Consider the following 7448-nt stretch of genomic DNA (forward strand, 5'->3'; position numbering starts at 1 on the left):
TTTTTGCCCATCCACCTGGTTTATCAATATCCCTCCATAATTTTATTATCATTCATGCTGCTGCAATGCTGCCTAACTTTGTATCATCAACAAATTTGAAGGTGTGACTTTCTATGCCATTTTCCAAATTGTTAATGAATAATGTGAATAAATGAGGACTGAACACAGATCATTGTAGGACAACAGTGGTCACATCCTATCAATTTGAGTACCTACTCATCATCGCTACTTTCTGTTGCCTTACACTCAACCAATTTCTTAGTCCAGTCAGTAATTTGCCCTCTCGTCCAATGTTAGCTGGTTCTCCCACTCACAGTAGGCAGAAGTACTAGCCACTGCCAAGCTATCCTTTGATATTTGGTGCCAATATCACATCTAAAATGTTGCTGTGCACTCGGGCAAGTGCTTCCAGTCCTGAGCTGCCTGCAGATTTGGAGACCTTTTCCATGGGCACATAGACAAGGCAAAATTGGTGGATGGGGACTTGAAGGTGCTGGTGGATTGGGTGGTAGACAAGAGGGAGATAATTTCTTTTTTTATACTTATATTTACTTGTAGGCATCCCTGGCTGGGCCAGCATTTATTGCCCACCCCTAGTTGCCCTTGAGAAAATGGTGGTGAGCTGAATTCGTGAACCACTACAGACCACAATATCCTGAGGGAGGGCATTCCAGATCTTTTCCATTACAGGAAATCAAGACATAATATCCTGCCACTCTTGTCCAAGGTTTCTACCTGGGTAAGTCTCAATCATTAGCAAAAGGCAAATGACATAGCAGAATGACATTCTTCACTCTGCCAGGGTAAATGCCACCACCATCCCTCTGCCACCTCACACTCTCTATCTCTGCATCCACCTCCCTCAAAGCTCATACTCTCACACGTTTGCATGTAGCATCTTCCTTCACTTTCTCTTGCTATCATTTCTTTGGGACATCTCACTACCTTTCCCTCACCTACACTACCACTAGAAGGTGTGCCATTCACTCAATCCCTCCCTTTCTCTCATTTATAGGAGAAATTGGCCCATAATAGGGCCAAAAAGACCAGGATGGATCGGGGGTATCTGATATTCAACTCTTGATCCTCTTTTTAGCAAAAGATTGGAATTGGTCCCATAGAGATGCTGAAACATCCTTTTCCTGGTATTATCCATTATTGAGCTATTTTCCCATTACCTTACTGTGAACGTGTTAACATGCCAATAACATCAATCCTTTCATGGCAACACATTTGTTCTTTTGTTTCCTGTAGTTAGCAGTGGGATTCTTCCACCCTTTGCCATCAAAACAGCAGCATCATAAGACATTCCCTTGTCCACCTCTGAGGAAGAGGACATGTCTGCCTGAGAGGGAGCATCACCAAGGCTCCTCCTGCCTCCTTCCAGCTCAGATATTGACACATCAGGAGGGACAGAGTGGAATATCAATGGCACTCAGAGAACTGCTAGGGCAGTGCCACAAGCTACTCAGGTGTAGGGGGAACCACATACAGGCCCTCCATAAGTCTCCTCTCAGGATAGTTCAGAGGTGGCTGGGCCTTTCACCTCTGGCTTGCTTGCCCCACTCTGGCTTGTCGGAATGTAAGTTGAGGAGGGCACATCTGCCTCTGGGTAGGACACATTCAGCAAGTCTGGCCCTCGAAACATAAATGCCCTTGGGGTCGCCTGACCAAACCTTCAAGTCTAACAGGCTCCACTGCAGTTCACTCCATCCCAGCTGTAGACCCTGGGATTGTACTGAGATACAGTGGGAGATAAAGACCATATTCTGAGGCCACATAGATGGCAGATGTGGAACATTTTCACATTTATAAATATATGTTCACTTCACTTCATTAGCTCTATGTATGCATGCCTGTCTAGTTGCAACTACAACATTAAAAAGACAGAGCCTCACAATCCTTAGAATTGTGCAATGTTTGATGGTTCAAGATGTGAAGTGAGCAGTTCCTGCAGGTTATGGGTAAATTGCAAGTGATTGCTACTTTGGCAACTATTCCCTTCCCTTCTTGGCAGCCCTCCCTGTCAACTGCATAGAATTTGAACATCCCCCACAATCTCACCAAACCCATTATCTAGTCATCCGTCATCCACCCAGTTTACTCCATAACTATAGCTATGTCGAGTAAACATGCCCGATCTTGTAGCCCATTGTACCCCCTAAGCCATGGTTAGAGCTATTTACACTCAATGACTGGCATCTCCTCCCCAGCCACCACTTATACCTTTCCCTTCAATGCTCTATCTTCTTCTCCTTTTACATATAGAGTTGCCCCCTTCAGTATTATAGATCATCTGTATCCCAGCATACTGCCTCCAATCTCCACTTTTACGTTCTCAGCTGGCCTTCATTTTTACTGGATGGACACTGAAAACTGATTGTGGCCTCATCTCCTTTTGCGTGATGCAGCAAGATAGCCCTGAATGCTGAGTAACCAGATGCAACAACCAAATATATGAATAGATCAATGGAACACCTATGGGCTCACCCATCTCTAGGCTCATAGCAGAAGCAGTGTTGCAAAAACTGGAACAAACAGCACTCCCACAAATCCAACCCAAACTCTAGATCAGATACGTGGACGACATTTTTGTTATAATTAAGAGAACAGAAGTCGAGAACAAACAATGGATTATCAACACCTTACTTACAGGGATCAGATTTACAAGATGGGGAAGAAACCAATAATCAACTCCCATTCCTTGATGTGATAGTAGAAAGAACACAGAATGGTGAATGCACCATGAAAGTGTACAAGAAAGCCACACACACTGACCAGGTCCTGAACTGCAACAGCAACCACCGAAATACACGCAAGAGAAGTCGCATTGGGACGCAATTCAAAAGGGGTACAATATTGCAGCACTGCTGATCTATGAAGGAAAGAAGAACAACACCTCTACAAAGTCTTCGCCAAGAACGGACATCACTGCAAATTCATCTGCAGATGCCTAACAGGCTAACAACTCAACAAAGAGGGACCACAACCTAACTCACTAGCCAAACTCCCTTACATAAAAAAAATCTTGGAACTGACAGCTAGACATCTCCAACTGTGATTATTGACAGTCTGTAAACCGACAGCCACACTCAAGACAACAACTCACCAGGGCAAAAGACCCATTACCCGTCAAGAGTGACGTAATTTACAAAATTCCATGCAAAGACTGCACAAAACACTAGATAGGACAATCAGGCAGTCAACTAGCAATCCGCATCCACAAACACCAACTAAATGCCATGACCAGCTGTCCCTATTAGCCACACACACAGATGACAAAGACCACAAATTCGACTGGAACAACACAATGATATAGGAAAAGCTAGACAGAGGACAGCCAGAGAATTTCTAGAAGCATGGCACTCATCCACGGACTCTATCAACAAGCACTGAGAACATACTGGCCACTACAATGAACAACCAGAACCGGCAACCGGAAGTAGCAGGAACGAAACCAAATAAATTCCAGAAGAGACAGCACAGCAGCGCTTCACAGGAGGCTCCAAAGCACTGAAGATGTCCCCTGTCTCGGTGACAAAACATCTGCAAATCAACTTCCCAGCTCAATGAATATATCCACAACCACGACAGCTGGCACCCGAGCTACAAATCTTTACACAAACCTTGAAGATCCTTTACGGATACCAATCAAGTACTGATCTCTATACTTTGACTGTCCAAAGCAGCTGACTGACCATGGCCAATCTGTGGACTGATATTGGAGATTACCCTTGACTTACTCTGCTGGGCTTTCCTGGACGTGATTTCCTAGCCTCCAACCACATTGTCTGTGAACCCGCACTGCCTGATTCTACCTCCTATCGAAGATTCACCCTCAACAACAACTTCCAATCCTCCCACTTCTTCCAAACCAAAGGCAGAGCCGTGGGCAACCGCATGGGACCCAGCTATGCCTGCCTATTTGTCAGAAACATGGAACAGTCCATCTCCCGCAGTTACACTGGCATCACCCCCAACTTGTTCCTCTGCAACATCGATGACTTTATCAGCGACGCCTGGTGCTCCCAACCTTTCACCCGATCTCAAATTCACCTGGACTATCTCGGACACCTCCCTCCTCTTCCTGGACATCTCCACCACCGTCTCCAATGACCGACTAACCATAGATATCTACTACAAGCCCACCGACTCCCACAGCTACCTAGACTACACCTCCTCCCACCATACCTCACGTAAAAATGCCATCCCTTATTTCCAATTCCTCCGCCTCCATCGCATCTGTTCCCAGGCTGACCAATTCCACCTCAGAAAGTCCCAGATTGCCTCCTTCTTCCACGATTGTAACTTCCCTTCCCACATGGTTGACAATGCCTTCCAGCGCATCTCCTCCACATCACGCACCACCGCCACCTCCATCTAAGGCCCCAAGGGATCCTTCCACATCCGTCAGAATTTTACCTGTAGCTCTACCAATGTCATCTACTGCATCCCCCGTTGCACCCGGTGTGGATTCCTGATGAAGGGCTTATGTCCAAAACGTCAATCTTCCTGCTCCTCAGATGCTGCCTGACCTGCTGTTCTTTCCCAGCAACACACTCTCATCTCTGGACTTGACTAAAGACTACTTCCCTCCAAATTTAGACATGGTTGCCAGCCTGAAGCATGTGCAGTGTTTTTAAAAGTATATGACACTGGCACATGATAAGAGTGTAACACTAGCACTGCACAGTGCCATAAAACAACATGCTCATCCCCTTGATTGATGACTGCTGACAACCATGACAAATTGTCTGGCTTTGTTTTGCACTAAAAGGCAAGTCAAGTCAATGCAAAGATGCTGTGAGCATCAAAGTTGGCTCAAAGTGAGTGACTGCTAATCGAGTAAGTGAGCAGCCAGAGATACAGCCTGGTCCAGTCCATGTGCTGGGTACAGCAACATTTCAACGAAAGGTGCCATGCACTTCAAAATGCAGCACTGAAGTGCAGAAACCTACTGCAAGTGGATAGAAATGTGCCATGATTATGTGGTGAAGATGCTAGATGCCAGATGCCATGGATGGAGTGTGTGTGGAGTCACTACATATGTAGAATGCCCTAAGATGTTGGTACCTGCTATCTAAGATGGAGATCCAGACTAGCAAACAGTGAGCTGCAGTTGTCAGGTACAGGCTCTGACTTTCATGTCATGAATTAGAGTCATAGAGTCATAGAGATGTACAGCATGGAAACAGACCCTTTGGTCCAACCCGTCCATGCTGACCAGATATCCCAACCCAATCTAGTCCCACCTGCCAGCACCTGGCCCATATCCCTCCAAACCCTTCCTATTCATATACCCATCCAAATGCCTCTTAAATGTTGCAATTGTACCAGCCTCCACCACATCCTCTGGCAGCTCATTCCATACACGTACCACTCTCTGCGTGAAAAGGTTGCCGCTTAGGTCTCTTTTATATCTCGATAGGAAGGAGACCAGAATTGCACGCAATATTCCAACAGTGGCCTAACCAATGTCCTGTACAGCCGCAACATGACCTCCCAACTCCTGTACTCAATACTCTGACCAATAAAGGAAAGCATACCAAACGCCTTCTTCACTATCCTATCTATCTGCGACTCCACTTTCAAGGAGCTATGAACATGCACTCCAAGGTCTCTTTGTTCAGCAACACTCCCTAGGACCTCAGCATATACTTTCTATCCATTGGGCATGATTAGATAATGAAAGCATGAATCCACAGTAACAGAGCTCTCCCCTTGAAGCCCAACACTTGACTGCAAAATGCAACCTTATAGCTCGATGTCAAAATGTGACAGGGGACTTGACATCTCATCCAATTTTCCCAAATTTATCACCACAGCCTAGATCATTCAGCAGCTGGGAAGAATTCACCTTACCAATCCAACTGTTCTACCATTTTGTTCTGGCCAGTTGATTTCCACAGGGGGACACACACAATCCTACAATTTCAAATGATCAGTGCTTTCCATAGAGTGTTTGATAATGTATACTCTTGCAGCCTTCCCTAATGTCCATACACAGAACTATACAACTTCTATTAAATGCTTTCAATGGAAACTCACCCTATATATTCATTATATGGTGGCAATAATATGGAGGAGAGGGAATCATTTACAATGTCACATAGCATAAAGATCAGGAAAGAGAGTTGGATAATGACAACTATTCAGCAGTTCAGTGGGAAAGAATCAAGGAATCTACAAGTGGGGCCTATAGACAAGCTAGGAGAGAATGAGAGACAAAAATAGAGAAAATTGAGATCTGTGAAGGGGGGGGATAAAATGAAATGGTGAGAAAAAGTGAAAAATGGGTGGAGAAGAAGCAGCTGGACAGACTGTCGACATAATTAATATCTAATGGGGTGTAGAAGGTCTGAGATCAAGTCCCACCTGTTCCAGAGTTGTGGCATAACTTGTAGAAAAAAAAGCAAAGTGTTCCACACTTTTGTTGTAACAGGGAAGAATACAGGATGGTACAGGTAAAAAGGGTTCAATAAGACCATATGATATAGAAGCAGAAGAGGGCCATTCAGCCCATTGGGTCTTCTCTGCTACTCAATAAAATCATGGCTGATCTGAATCCTCAACTTCACTTTCCTATCTTTTTCACATAATCCTTGATTCTCTGATTGATTTAAAAGTCTGTCCTCTGAGAAAATAAATTCCTCCTTGTATGTGTCTTAGAAGTGCAATAAAGGTGCCCTCTTATTCTTTTGTGTTCTGATAAGCACAGACCCAACCTTCTCAACCTCTTCTAGAACATAGAACATAGAAAAGTACAGCACAGAACAGGCCCTTTGGCCTACGATGTTGTGCCAAGGTTTAATCCTAACATAAAATATTGTAACTTAACCTACACACCCCTCAACTCACTGCTATCCATGTGCATGTCCAGCAGTCGCTCAAATGTCCCCAATGATTCTGCTTCCACCACCACAGCTGGCAATGCATTCCATGTATTCACTACTCTCTGCATAAAGAACCTACCTCTGACATCTCCTTTATACCTTTCTCCTAATATCTCCAAACTATGACTCCTCGTACCAGTCAATCCTGCCCTGGGGAAAAGTCTCTGGCTATTGGACAGGCTTTCCATAGCTAGTTTGGCACTAACACTGATTTCTACAGCACATCACTCGTTACAGGTTGCCATATGGAAAAAGACCCTTATCCCAACTCTGACTTCTATTAGTGAGCCAATTCGCTATCCATGCTAATATACGACCTCCAGCACCAATGGCTCTTATTTTATTAAGTAGCCTAATGTGTGATACCTTATCAACACTTTCAGAAAATCCAAATCTATTACATTCCTTGCTTCCATCCTTCTAGTAAATTCTAGTAAATTTATCAGCATGACTTCCCCTTCATGAAGCCGTACTGATTACATTATGCATTCTAAATGTTTTGCTATGACATGCTTTAATAGATTCTAACATTATTCAAATAACAGATATTAACCA

This window comes from Chiloscyllium plagiosum, chromosome 18 (assembly GCF_004010195.1).
Source record: "Chiloscyllium plagiosum isolate BGI_BamShark_2017 chromosome 18, ASM401019v2, whole genome shotgun sequence".
NCBI classification, from domain to species: Eukaryota; Metazoa; Chordata; class Chondrichthyes; order Orectolobiformes; family Hemiscylliidae; genus Chiloscyllium; species Chiloscyllium plagiosum.